Below are 15,700 nucleotides of genomic sequence, written 5' to 3' on the forward strand. Positions count from 1 at the left end.
AGAAACTTCCTGTACATTTTTCTGTGAAATTAAAACTGTCATTTTTGTTTGTTTTTATCAAAAAAGGCAAAGTGGTTCATTTCATGTAACACAGTTATTTTTAAATAAATAGTAGGAATATTAGTTGGAACATTTAATTGATATGGTGTATTCCTCCAAGGAGAAAAATATTTTACTATAACTTCAAAGCATTTTAAAGAGATTTTTCTCAACCTTGACCACATACAATAAACAGAGGACAGACATTTTTGTTTTCAGGTGAAAAAGTTGTACCCTAAAATGGTTAAATGACTATTTAAGTTGATATAGTGGGTCTGTGATAATGGAATGATCAAAATATTCTGCATATTGTTTGATCTTGAACATTACAATTTATTAATATATAGCTTCATTTTACCATAATGAGCCATTTTTTCTGTGCCCTTTTTTTCATTGTCACTTCCTCTTCTATAAATAGGACCCACTTTTGAATCTCATCTATGGAATAGATAAATTCCTTATTGTGGCAATTGTATATAAACGCTCCTTTCTCTCCTGAAATCACGAATCTGATAAATTATCCAAAACCGTAGGAACTGATTGCTGTGTGTGTTGTTCCCAAGACCCAGAAGCACACATATCACAATTAGAACTACAACCTAAATCCATCAACGAGTCAATCCTTCACCAGGTCAGTCATGGCTTTGTGTGCTTCCTGAAGCTAGGTTTGGATCTCTGCCATAAGACTTTTCCATCTTAATTTATATTATACATTTCTGTTCACATGGATATCTCTTTCCTTGGCTGTAAGCTCCTCAAGGGCAGTAACAGTCATGTCATCTTTGTATCCCCGCTCAGTACCCAGCACGGCTTTATGTAGGACTGACCTCTAACGAGCGTGCACTGAACCAAAACAATATGCAATATGACCCACAGGGAGAGTCTGTTTACACAAGGTCTCATTTGCAGTGATTCATTTAGGCATACAACCAGCGGTCCAGCCAAGAATTGGCACCATTCAGGAGCTATGGAAAGCATCCTACTACCTATTCACATTTTCTTCTCTGCTGCCTGTCACGCGTCTTAAATGACTGCAGTGCCAAGGCACTGATGGAGTGCCACAGAGCTTACGGCCATCTGTCATGCCAGGCTGTGGATGGCAGCAGGTCGAGGGATCCAGGCAAGGAGCCAGAACCAGGAAACCAGGATACAGACAAAACATGAGGGTCACACAGTAACGGGGTTGGTCAAAAGTCATTAAACAAATAAATGTCCAAAGGACACTGACAGCAGAGGACAGAGAATGATAAAAAAAAAAGGCCCAACAATAAGCAAATGAGAAATCAGCAAAAGTTGAAGGTCAGTTCAAAGTAGAGGGTTATGATGCCCGAGTGAGGTTACACGCACACAGATGCAAGAGATACACTGTCAGGATTGAGAGAGGGCACTTGTCATAGAAATTTAAATAACAGTGCCGAGACCAGACCTACGAGTGCACTTGCAACTGAGCTATGTTTTAGTAAATCTTGTAATATCTTATAAGAAGCATTGTGTTATTGTCGGATAAAACATTAATTTATTAAATTTAAATACTTTAAACACAACAATTTTTGAAAACCTATTTTGGATTTTCTTCTGTTCTGCAGCATATCGGGAGCTTCAAACTAAGAGATACTTGACTTAGAGGATACTTGAGAGGGCCCATACATCGCTTTTATCACGCTGACAAGCATCCGAGCAAACAACATTTTAACCCTCTCCTAGCTCACTAAGACCATATCTAATCTCCCTACCCTGGTTTTTCAGGCCTTCTACAACATGGCTCCAACCTAGTTTTCCAACCTTAACTCCTACTATTTGTAAAGAATAAAGCTATCTCCCCATGGCAGATGTAAAGAAGAAGCCAAGAGCTCCATGAGCTCTGGGTAGCTAAGCCTTGCCCATCCTCCCTCTTGCCATCTGCAGGAATAAAGAGGGGCGCCTCGATTCCTGCGTGCTCCTGGCAAGACCTCCACCCTTTCCTCCCCTGCCACACTCACAGTCTTCCCACCATCATCCGCCTTGAATCCTTTGAGGCCAATCTCCTTGCCCTGTAACCCTATGCACACATGTCAGAGAAGGCATTTCAGGCCTCCAGATCTAGACTCGTGCCTAAAATCGCAACATCCTCCCTCCTCATACTGCCCCCCCTTTCCTGATTTTCCTCTATGATATTCGACACAAGATATATTTTTCTTATTATATGGTTATCTTCCTCCACTTGAACACAGCCTCTAGGAGGACAGGAATTTTTGTCTGTTTGGTTTTCTGCAGTATCCCCTCTGCTGAAAACAGAGCCTGGGACATCATAGGCACACAAAAAATATTTATCTAATGAATGAGTGGAAAAAATCAGTTTGGACAGTCTGCTCTACATCCTGAATACAAAGAAGTATCACACCGTTCCGCCATTCTGTTCAAATAGTTCCTCATGCTGCAGCTGAGGGCCCTCCCTCGATCCCGTCTGCCTCTGCAAACCCTATCTGCCAAGACCCATCTATAATCCCTCCTCTTCTGGAAAGCTTCCTCAGCCCATTCCAGCCTGCAGGTATCTTGTCCTCCCCTGAACTGCCATGGCACTTACTGTCATTTAACCATTAATCATCATCTTGCCTGTGCCAGCTCTGCGCAGTTATGTAGAACCACTGTTTATAACTTCTGCAGTTATTTAACTTATCACTTTTAATTTGTCTTCTAAACTAGATTGTAAAGCGATAAGAGCAGGAATCTTAATTTTATTCTTCCTTATTTGCCCTTCAAGGCCTTCCAACAGAATAGGAGTTCAGCAGATTATTCTTGAATAAATGATTGAAGTAATTTAGAACTGAGCCTGAAGGAGGAACAAGTACAATTTTCATCATCTATTCTAAAGGGTGGAAGCTTCTTTTGTTGTTGTTAACCGTTTAGTAAAAATGGAATAACAGAAGCAAAAGTATTTCAGACAGTGTGTCATAAGTTAGGAACAGTAGAACCAGTATGAAAGTAGCATGGAACAGACTTAAAGACTGTAGTGATCCCTGTCTCCCCAACATCCGTTTACTCTCCCTCCTGGCAAACCCTGGCTTTGTTCAGGTGTCCACTCTTTTCTGCACAGTCATGTGCTTGAGGGGAAATGATACAAGCCTCATCCCCAGGGACTGAATTCTGAATGCTCTAAGCTAACTAAGGGAGTCCTGCTGTCCTTGCCATTAGTTGCTTTAGTCATTTGATGCAATTCTGGGCATTTGATGCAATTCTAACCAATGAAAACTAAGGCAAAGTCTATTGAGGGACTTCTGGGCAAGACTCTTTGATCTTCAGAAAAAAACATGAGGAAAAGACAGCTCCATCTACTACCTACAAACATTGTTATATCTGGGTAGAATGGTTGGTGCCATCATAACTATCTTGTGACCAGGAGTGAGGCTAGCTTGAGGAAAAAACCCATACACGGAAGAATAGAGGCTTGGAAAGAGAGGGAAAGCCTGGGTCTTTGATAATGTTGTTCATCAGCTGAATTAACCACCCTAAGAGCCATTCTTCTTTCGGACTTTTGTTAATAAGGTCATAAATTCCTCTCTATATAAATTTTTTTATTGACGTATAGTTGACTAACAATATTATAGTAGTTTCAGGTGCACAACATCGTGATTCAATATTTTTAAATATTATGAAATGATCACCACTATAAGTCTAGCTGCCATCTGTCACCATACAGAGTTATTATAATGTTATGACTATATTCCCTATGCTATACATCACATCCCTATGACTTATGCATTTTATAACTGAAAGTTTGTACCCCAGTCCCTTTCATCTAGCTTACCCATCCCCCACCCCTCTGACAACCACTTGTTTGTTTTCAGTATCTATGATTCTTTTTGTTTTGTTATGTTTGTTCATTTGTTTTCTTTTTTAGATTCCACATGTAAGGGAAATCACACAGTATGTGTCTTTCTCCGTCTAACTTATTTCACTTAGCATAATGCCCTCTAGGTCCATCCATGTTGTCACAAATGGAAAGATTTCTATATTTTTGATTTTTGATTTCTATATTTTAAGTTGATTTGAGGCAATTTTCTGTAACTTGTGCCATGAGCATTCTGCGTGATACAATGGTTTAAATCTTTTCTCAAAATGAACTAGGAACAAAGACCTGTAAGTGAATGTTTATAGCAGTTTTAATAATAATAGCAAAAACCTGGAAATAATCCAAATGTCCATCAACTGGTGTATGGTTAAGAAAATTACAGTGTATATTAACACAATGGAATACTACTCAGTAATAAAAAGGAATAAACTCCTGATACATCCAACAACATGGATAAATCTCAAAAGCATTACGCTAAGTGAAAGAAGCCAGCCACAGAAGGCTACATACTATATGATTCCATTTATCTGATATTCTAGAAAAGGAAAAACTAAATGTATCAACTTGGCTAGGCCATGGTACCGTTTTTGGTCAAACATCACTCTAGATGTTGCTGTAAAGGTATTTTTTTTTTAAGTTGTAATAAAATACACGTAACATAAAATTTACCATTTTAAGCATTTTTAAGTGCACGGTTTAGTAGTGTTATGAACATTCACATTGCTGTGCAAACAACTCCAGAATTCTTTTCACCTTGAAAAACTGAAACTCTATACCTATTAAACAATAACTCTCCATTCCACCCTAACCCCAGACCCTGGAAACCACATTTCTACTTTCTGCTCTCTAGGAATTTGACCACCCTTTGTACCTCACATAAGTGGAATCATACAGTATTTATCTTTTTGTGACTGACTTATTTCACTTAGCATAATATCATCAAGATTCATCCATGTTGTAGCATGTGTCAGAATCCTTTATAAGGCTGAATAATATTCCATTGTATGTATATACCACATTCTGTTTATCCATTCATCTGTCCTTGGACCCTGGGGTTGCTTCCACTTTTTGGCTATTGTGAATAAAGGTGTTATTAACATGGGTGTACAAATATCCTTTCAAAATCCTGCTTTCAATTATTTGTGTATATACTCAGAAGCAGAATTGCTGAATCATGTGGTGTGAGGTTTTTTTAGATGTGATTAACATTCAAATCAGTAGACTTTAAGTAAAGCAGATTACCCTCCATAATGTTGGTGGGCCTTGTCCAATCAGTTAAAGACTTTAAAAGAAAAGACTAAAGAAGGAGAGAAGGAATTCTGCTTCCAGACTGCCTTTAGATTTAAGCTACAACAGCAGCTCTTCTCTGGATCTCCAGACTATAGTTTTGCCCTGTAGATTTCAGACTCACCAGCCCCACAATCACATAAGCCAATTAAATCTCTCTAAATAGAGAAAGGGGAAAGAAAGAGAGAGACACGTACATACTTTTGGTTCTGTTTCTCTGGAGATCCCTAACTAATACATGAAGGGACAAGAAACAGTTCAGTAGTTGCCAGGGATCAGAATTGGGGAAAAACAGATTGACTGCAAAGGGGCACAAGAAAACTTTTGATATGAAGGGAATATTTTATATCTGTACTGTTGAATACAGTAGTCACTAGACACATGTGGCTATTAAGCACTTGAAATGTGACTAGTCTGAATTAAGATGTGCTGTAAATGTAAAAAACACATCAGATTCCAAAGACTTTGTATGAAAAAGATAATGTAAAATATGTCAAAAACTTTTATATTGATTACATATTGAACGATATGTTATTATATATTTATTTAAATTAAATGTATTATTCAAATAAATTTCACCTTTCTTCTTACTTTTTTAGTGTGGCTACTAGAAATTTAAAGTTATATACGTGGCTTGTATTATATTTCTACAAGACAATGCTGTTCTGTACTTTGACTGTGATATTGGCTACATGACTGTATACATTGACAAAACTCTGTACACTAAAAAGGCTGAATTTCATTGTGCGTAAATTAGAACTAAATAAACTTAATTTTAAAATATGGTCTAGGAAAAATAGAAACAATTTTATCATACAAAAGGTATTATAATATTCACGTTATGCTCACCCCCACTGTTGGATCTTTGTTCATGTTCTTCCCAGTTCCTAGAAATTCAATGTTATTCACCTTTTAAGAACTGGCTAAGTCAATCTCATGCATCATCCTCATTCCAGCATTTCCCTGCCACTCTGTCTTTTCTAAATTCTTGTTCCACTCAGAGTTGCAGTCTTACTCTTTCTTCATGACATGGAACTTGAGCTTGCTGGGTCAGATACCAGCCAAGAGAGGATGAAGGACTTAAGGGCAGGGACTGTGTTCAAAAGGTGATGAGTTCAAAATCTTAGATCAAGCTAGACTGGTTTTAAGGACCATGGCTGACAGCCAATTGCTACAGTTCAGCATCAAAATGTTTTTCAGGTGTTTTGTGTATGTTACATGTGGCTTCCTAACTGCAGCAAGTTACCTAAAACCAGGAACTATGTCTTATCCTTCTTGGGCAACCCCTGAGATACCCACTGCCCTTGAGTTTGAAGTGCAAGACTGTTGAATCTGACACCAACAGCATCCCCTGCCTTAATGAAACCTAGCTTTCCAAGGACTCCATATCCTCTCTGACCCTTTCAAGGGGTACCTATTTATTCTCTCACACCTCAGGTATCTGAAGATCAATGACTGTGGTTATCGTCTGTTTTATTCCTCATTGCAGCTTCCAGAATCATACTCCCTTACTCTCTTGAAAAAAGCAATGTTCTTTTAAAGAACATGAGCTTCTGCTGTTCCACCCTCTCCCTTTTCTCTTCATATCTGAGAATTGCACATCCCCTCATTTGTCAACATCTGTAGCACCTGGTTCACATCTTCCTCTCCACTCCAAGTCTTGCTATCAGTGACAGAAGAGAACAGCCCAGCCAGCCCAAAACTGACTTCTTGTGGTTAAATTAAGCAGATAAATTTGGGCAATATGCATACAGTGAATTAGTCTCCTATACCTCCTGTTCACCACCCTATAATATTCTGAGGAATGCACTGGAGGAGGAGGAAGACTTGTGCAAGAATAGAATGTGGGAAACACTGAAAGATATGAGGCCTTCTAGAAGGCTTAAGGGGAATAATTTGTTCCAAAAACATTTATGGTTCCTTTTATAATTTAAAAAATGATTAATTAGTATATTTTAGTGTGAGAATGTTGAACAATTATAAGCAAAGAGAACAAAAGTCAAAATGACCCAGAATTTCACCAACCAGAGAAATCTCTATCAACATTTTAGTGAATATTTCTTCCCAGACTTCCCCTTCTAAGCATCTAAATTTTTCTTTTTCATAAAATGCCAACTTAATGAACATGCCATTTTGTAACCTGCTTTTTATATTTGCAATAACATGAATATCTCTCTCAATTAATAAATACGTTTTCCATCATAGCTTTTAATTTTATATCACAATTTATTTAACTAATTCACAATTGTTGGTCATCTAGCTCATCTACAAACTTTTGTTATTATAAACAGAAAAAAATGAGCACTTTTGTAGTTAGATCTTTGTACACATCCTTAATTTCCCCAGGATAAATTTCTATACCTAGGGTTTCTGTGTTAAAGAATCTGTAATGTGAAATAGATATTAATATCTAAGTATGTTTTAGATAGAACATCTAATATTTGTGAATAACTACCTCTTTTTACATGTTTTTAGACTGTTATTTGACAGAATTCCCTTTCTAAGTGACATCAACAAGTAACTAAGCTTCTATCAGTATTAGCATGAACGATTTTTGTTTATTCATTCTTAAAGTTGCTGGCCTTTCTCACATTTATTCAATAAATATTTATTTAGGACCTACTATGTGCTGGGCACAGTGCCATATGCTAGGGGTAGGAAGTAAGTAAGACTTACTTCCTGGAGTAATGATCCCAGTGTGATTCAGTATTTTTCTTGCCTCCACAAGACTACAGAGGAAGGTGATCTATTCAATAAACCAGCCTACACTGGTCAGTAAAAGCTTCTTATTGTCAGGAGATGACGACTAGATGGCATCTTTAAGGAAATCATCAGGTAGCCCAAATATCGCAGGTGGTCCAGAAAAGAAAGAACATTCCAGGCAAAGAAAAAAAAATGTGCAAAAGACAGAAGCATAAAAGAACAGGTCGTTTTGTATGACCGTAACATACACAATTGGAGCCTTGCCTGAAACCTAACAACACTAAAAATACTTGCTGGTAGTGAGGAAATTCTGTGCAGAGGCTATATTACTGGACCACTACCACTGTTAATTAATTATTGTTCTTTGTTTATATTTCTTTAACTTTCTGAAGGCCTATTAATTCTGAATAAACTCACTCAGCTCAATTTTTCTGTTTGAGCCCAGTAATTAATGTTTGGAAGAAAGTTGCTCCGCTATATCTCTATGTTTTGCATAAACTCTATACAAGGGCACAAATGGCTGAAGTCCAGAACCCACAAGCCCCAGTGGAATATACTTTTCAACCCCAGGAGACACCTTATTTGACCAACACACTAGACCTATTTTTCAGATTTTATAGTCTTCTCCAATAAGTAGGAGGAAAAAAAATTCTCTTTCAGATCTGCATATAATCAAAACAACAAATCCACATGGGATAATTTTTTCTTACTAAACATTGTTTAAAATGCATGATTACAGAGACCATCAAGATGGCGGAGGAGTGAGAGGTGGAGATCACCTTCCTCTCCACAAATACATCAGAAATACATCTACATGTGGAACAACTCCTACAGAACACCTACTGAACGCTGGCAGAAAACCTCAGACTTCCCAAAAGGCAAGAAACTCCCCACATACCTGGGTAGGGCAAAAGCAAAAAGAAAAAACATAGACAAAATAATAGGGACGGGACCTACACCAGTGGAAGGGAGCTGTGAAGGAGGAAAGGTTTCCACACACTAGGAAGCCCCTTCACTGGCGGAGATGGGAGGACAGCGGAGGGGGGAAGCTTCCGAGCCACGGAGGAGAGCACAGCAACAGGGGTGCGGAGGGCAGATTCCCACACAGAGGATCAGGGCCGACCAGCACTCACCAGCCTGAGAGCCTTGTCTGCTCACCCACCGGGACGGATGGGGGCTGGGAGTTGAGGCTTGGGCTTTGGAGGTCAGATCCCAGGGATAGGACTGGGGCTGGCTGCCTGAACACAGCCTGAAGGGGGCTAGTGCACCACAGCTAGCCAGGAGGGAGTCCGGGGAAAAGTCTGGAACTGCCTAAGAGGCAAGAGGCCATTGTTTTGGGGTGCGCAAGGAGAGGGGATTCAGAGCACCACCTAAACGAGCTCCTAGGACAAATGGTAAAAGCAAAGTTATACACACAAAATCAGAGACAGGGGCGAGCCGAGGCTATTAGCGCGGACCCCAGAGACGGGCATGAGACGCTAAGGCTGCTATTGCAGCCACCAAGAAGCCTGTGAGCAAGCACAGGGCACTATCCACACCTCCCCTCCAGGGAGCCTGTGCAGCCCACCACTGCCAGGGTCCCGTGATCCAGGAGCAACTTCCCCTGGAGAACACATGGTGCACCTCAGGCTGGTGCAACCTCACGCAGGCCTCTGCTGCCGCAGGATCTTCCCGCATTCTGTATCCCTCCCTCCCCTGGCCTGAGTGAGCCAGAGCCCCCTTATCAGCTGCTCCTTTAACCTCATTCTGTCTGAGCGAAGAACAGGTGCCCTCAGGCGACCTACACACAGAGGCAGGGCCAAATCCAAAGCTGATCCCCAGGAGCTGTGCAAACAAGGAAGATAAAGGGAAATATCTCCCAGCAGCCTAAGGAGCAGCAGATTAAATCTCCACAATCAGCTTGATGTACCCTGCATCTCTGGAATACCTAAATAGACAATGAATTACCCCAAAATTGAGGCGGTGGACTTTGGGAGCAACTGTGGACTTGGGGTTTCCTTTCTGCATCTAATTTGTTTCTGGTTTTATGTTTATCTTAGTTTAGTATTTAGAGTTTATTATCATTGGTAGACTTGTTTATTGATTTGGTTGCTCTCTTCCTTTTTTTATGTATAGATTTTTCTTCTTCCTTTTTCTCTTTTTGTCAGTGTGTATATGTATGCTTCTATGTGTGATTTTGTCTGTATAACTTTGCTTTTACCATTTGTCCTAGGGTACTGTCTGTCTGTCTTTTGGTTTTTTTGGTATAGTTTTTAGTACTTGATATCACTGGTGGATTTGTTATTTGCTTTAGTTGCTCTCTTCTTTCTTTCCTTCTTTTCTAATTACTTTTAAATTTTTTTATTTTAATAACTTTTTTATTTTAATAAGTTTTTAATTTAATTTAATTTAATTTAATTTAATTTTTTTCTTTCTTTCTTTCTTTTTTTCTTCCTTTTCTTCTGAGCTGTGTGGCTGACAGGCTCTTGGTGCTCCAGCCAGGCGTCAGGGCTGTGCCTCTGAGGTGTGAGAGCCAAGTTGAGGACATTGGTCCACCAGAGACCTCCCAGCACCATGTAATATCAAACAGCAAAAGATCTCCCAGAGATTTCCATCTCAACACTAAGACCTAGCTCCACTCAACGACCAGTAAGCTACACTGCTGGACACCCTATGCCAAACAACTAGAAAGACAGGAACACAACCCCACCCTTTAGCAGAGAGGCTGCCTAAAATCATAATAAGGTCACAGACACCCCAAAACACACCACCGGACATGGTCCTGCCCACCAGAAAGACAAGATCCAGCCTCATCCACCAGAACACAAGCACCAGTCCCCTCCAACAGGAAGACTACACAATGCACTGAACCAATCTTAGCCACTGGGGGCAGGCACCAAAAACAACAGGAAGTAAGAACCTGCAGCCTGTGAAAAGGAGACCCCAAACACAGTAAGTTAAGTAAAATGCGAAGACAGAGAAACACACAGTAGATGAAAGAGGAAGTCAAAACCCCACCAGACCAAACAAATGAAGACAAAATAGGCAGTCTACCTGAAAAAGAATTCAGAGTAATGATAGTAAAGATGATCCAAAATCTTGGAAATAGAACGGAGAAAATATAAGAAAAGTTTAACAAGGACCTAGAAGAACTAAGGAGTAAACAAACAATGATGCACAACACAATAAATGAAATTAAAAATTCTCTAGAAGGAATCAATAGCAGAATAACAGGCAGAAAAACGGATAAGTGACCTGGATGATAAAACAATGGAAATAACTATCGCAGAGCAGAATAAAGGAAAAAGAATACTCCAATAAAGATATTAAAAAAAAAAAAAGAGTGAAAAGAATTGAGGACAGTCTCAGAGGCCTCTGGGTCAACATTAAACACAACAACATTCGAATTTTACGGGTCCCAGAAGAAGACAAGAAAAAGAAAGGGACTGAGAAAATATCTGCAGAGTTTATAGTTGAAAACTTCCCTAATATGGGAAAGGAAATAGTCAATCAAGTCCAGGAAGCACAGAGAGTCCCATACAGGATAAATCCAAGAAACATGCCAAGGCACATATTAATCAAACTATCAAAAATTAAATACACAGAAAAAATATTAAAAGCAGCAAGGGAAAAACAACAAAGAGCGTACGAGGGAATCCCCCTAAAGTTAACAGCTGATCTCTCAGCAGAAACTCTGCAAGCCAGAAGGGAGTGGCAGGACATATGTAAATTGATGAAAGGGAATAACCTACAACACGGATTACTCTACCCAGCAAGGATCTCATTCAGATTTGACGGACAAATTAAAACCTTTACAGACAAGCAAAACCTAAGAGAATTCAGCACCACCAAACCAGCATTACAACAAATGCTAAAGGTACTTCTCTAGGCAGGAAACACAAGAGAAGGAAAAGACCTACAATAACGAACCCAAAACAATTAAGAAAATGGTAATAGGAACATACATATCGATAACTACTTTACAGGTAAATGGATTAAATGTTCCAACCAAAAGACACACCCTGGCTGAATGGATACAAAAACAAAACCTTTATATATGCTGTCTACAAGAGACCCACTTCAGACCTAGGGACACATACAGACTGAAAGTGAGGGGATAGAAAAAGATATTCCATGCAAATGGAAATCAAAAGAAAGCTGGAGTAGCAATTCTCCTATCAGAAAAAATGTACTTTAAAATAAAGACTGTTACTAGAGACAAAGAAGGACACTACATAATGGTCAAGGTATCAATCCAAGAAGAAGATATAACAATTGTAAATATTTATGCACCCAACATAGGAGCACCTCAATACATAAGGCAAATGCTAACAGCCCTAAAAGGGGAAATCAACAGTAACACAGTCATAGTAGGGGACTTTAACACCCCACTTTCACCAATGGGCAGAACACCCAAAATGAAAATAAATAAGGAAACACTAGCATTAAATGACATATTAAATAAGATGGACTTAATTGATATTTATAGGACATTCCATCCAAAAACAACAGAATACACTTTCTCAAGTGCTCATGGAACATTCTCCAGGATAGATCATATCCTGGGTCACAAATCAAGCCTTGGTAAATTTAAGAAAATTGAAATCATATCAAGTATCTTTTCAGACCACAACGCTGTGAGACTAAATATCAATTACAGGAAAAAATCTGTAAAAAATAAAAACACATGGAGGCTAAACAATACAGTACGAAATAACCAAGAGATCACTGAAGAAATCAGAGGCAATCAGAAAACACCTAGAAACAAATGACAATGAAAACACAACAACCCAAAACTTATGGGATGCAGCAAAAGCAGTGCTAAGAGGGAAGTTTATAGTAATACAATCCTACCTCAAGAAACAAGAAATATGTCAAATAAACAACCTAACTTTACACCTAAAGCAATAGGAGAAAGAAGAACAAAAAACCCCCCAAAGTTATCAGAAGGAAGGAAATCATAAAGATCAAATCAGAAATAAATGAAAAAGAAATGAAGGAAACAAGAGCAAAGATCAATAAAACTAAAAGCTGGTTATTAGAGGAGATAAACAAAATTGATAAACCATTAGCCAGACTCATCAAGAAAAAAAGGGAGAAGACTCAAATCAATAGAATTAAAAATGAAAAAGAAGTAACAACTGACACTGAAGAAATACAAAGGATCATGAGAGATTACTACAAGCAACTATATGCCAATAAAATGGACAACCTGGAAGAAATGGAGAAATTCTTAGAAAAGCACAATCTTCTGAGACTGAACCAGGAAGAAATAGAAAATATGATCAGACCAATCACAAGCACTGATTGATACTGTGATTAAAAATCTTCCAACAAACAAAACCCCAGGACCAGATAGCTTCACAGGCGAATCCTATCAAACATTTAGAGAAAAGCTAACATCTATCCTTCTCAAACTCTTCCAAAATTAAGCAGAGGGAGGAACACTCCAAAACTCATTCTACAAGGCCACCATCACCCTGATACTAAAGCCAAAGATGTCACAAAGAAAGAAAACTAAAGGCCAATATCACTGATGAACATAGATGCAAAAATTCTCAACAATATACTAGCAAACAGAATCCAACAGCACATTAAAAGGATCATACACCATGATCAATTGGGGTTTATCCCAGGAATGCAAGGAGTCTTCAATACATACAAATCAGTCAATGTGATAAACCATGTTAACAAATTGAAGAATAAAAACCATATGACCATCTCAATAGATGCAGAAAAAGCTACTGACAAAATTCAACACTCATTCATGAAAAAAAACCCTCCAGAAAGTAGGCATAGAGTGAACTTACCTCAACATAATAAAGGGCATATATGACAAACCCACAGCCATTATCATTCTCAATGGTGAAAAACTGAAACCATATCCTCTAAGATCAGGAACAAGACAAGGTTGTCCACCCTCACCACTATTATTCAACATAGTTTTGGAAGCTTTAGCCACAGCAATCAGAGAATAAAAAGAAATAAAAGGAATCCAAATCGGAAAAGAAGAAGTAAAGCTGTCACTGTTTGCAGATGACATGATATTATCCATAGAGAATCCTAAAGATGCTACCAGAAAACTACTCGAGCTAATCAGTGAATCTGGTAAGTACAGGATACAAAATTAATGCACAGAAATCTCTTGCATTCCTATACACTAATGATGAAAAATCTGAAACAGAAATTAAGGAAACACTCCCATTTACCATTGCAACAAAAAGAATAAAATAGCTAGGAATAAACCTAACTAAGGAGACAAAAGACCTGTATGCCAAAAACTATAAGACACTGATGAAAGAAATTAAAGATGATAGAAACAGATGGAGAGATATACCATGTTCTTTGATTGGAAGAATCAACATTGTGAAAATGACTATACTACTCAAAGCAATCTACAGATTCAATGCAATCCCTATCAAACTACCAATGGTATTTTTCACAGAACTAGATCAAAAAATTTCACAATGTGTATGGAAACACAAAAGACCCTAAATAGCCAAAGCAATCTTGAGAAAGAAAAACAGAGCTGGAGGAATCAGGCTCCCGGTCTTCAGACCATACTACAAAGCTGAAGTAATCAAGACAGTATGGTACTGGCATAAAAACAGAAATATAGATCAGTGGAACAGGAAAGAAAGCCCAGAGATAAACCCAAGCACATATGGTTACCTTATTTTTGATAAAGGAGGCAAGAATATACAATGGAGAAAAGGCAGCCTCTTCAGTAAGTGGTGCTGGGAAAATTGGACAGCTACATTAAAAGAATGAAATTAGAACACTCCCTAACACCATACACAAAAATGAACTGAAAATGGATTAAAGACCTAAATGTAAGGCCATTCACTATAAATCTCTTAGAGGAAAACATAGGCAGAACAATCTATGATGTAAATCACAGCAAGATGCTCTTTGACCCACCTCCTCGAGAAAGGGAAATAAAAACAAAAATAAACAAATGGGACCTAATGAAACTTAAGAGCTTTTGCACAGCAAAGGAAACCATAAACAAGACAAAGAGACAACCCTCAGGACTGGAGAAAATATTTTCAAATGAAGCAACTGATAAAGGATTAATCTCCAAAATTTACAAGCAGCTCATGCAGCTCAGTATCAAAAAAAACAAACAACCCAATCCAAAAATGGGCAGAAGACCTTAGTAGACATTTCTCCAAAGAAGATACACAGATTGTCAACAAACACCTGAAAGGATGTTCAACATCACTAATCATTAGAGAAATGCCAATATAAACTACAATGAGGTATCACCTCACACCGGTCAGAATGGCCATCATCAAAATATCTACAGACAATAAATGCTGGAGAGGGTGTGGAGAAAAGGGAACCCTGTTGCACTGTTGGTGGGAATGTAAATTGATACAGCCACTATGGAGAACAGTATGGAGATTCCTTAAAAAACTAAAAATAGAACTACCATACAACCTAGCAATCCCACTACTGTGCATATACCCTAAGAAAACCATAATTCGAAAAGAGTCACACAATGTTCATTGCAGCTCTATTTACAATAGCCAGGACATGGAAGCAACCTAAGTGTCCATCGACAGATGAATGGATAAAGAAGATGTGGCATACATATACAATGGAATATTACTCAGCCATAAAAGGAAACTAAATTGAGTTATTTGTAGTGTTGTGGATGGACCTAGAGTATGTTATACAGAGTGAAGTAAGTCAGAAAAAGAAAAACAAAAACAAATACTGTATGCTAACACATATGTATGGAATGTAAAAAAAAAATGGTTCTTCGAATGGACTTGAGGACATGGAGGGGGGAAGGGTAAGCTGGGACGAAATGAGAGAGTGGCACAGACATATATACACTACCAAATGTAAAATAGA

Source organism: Mesoplodon mirus, assembly GCF_964341445.2.
Source record: "Mesoplodon mirus genome assembly, chromosome: 10".
Classification (NCBI taxonomy): domain Eukaryota; kingdom Metazoa; phylum Chordata; class Mammalia; order Artiodactyla; family Ziphiidae; genus Mesoplodon; species Mesoplodon mirus.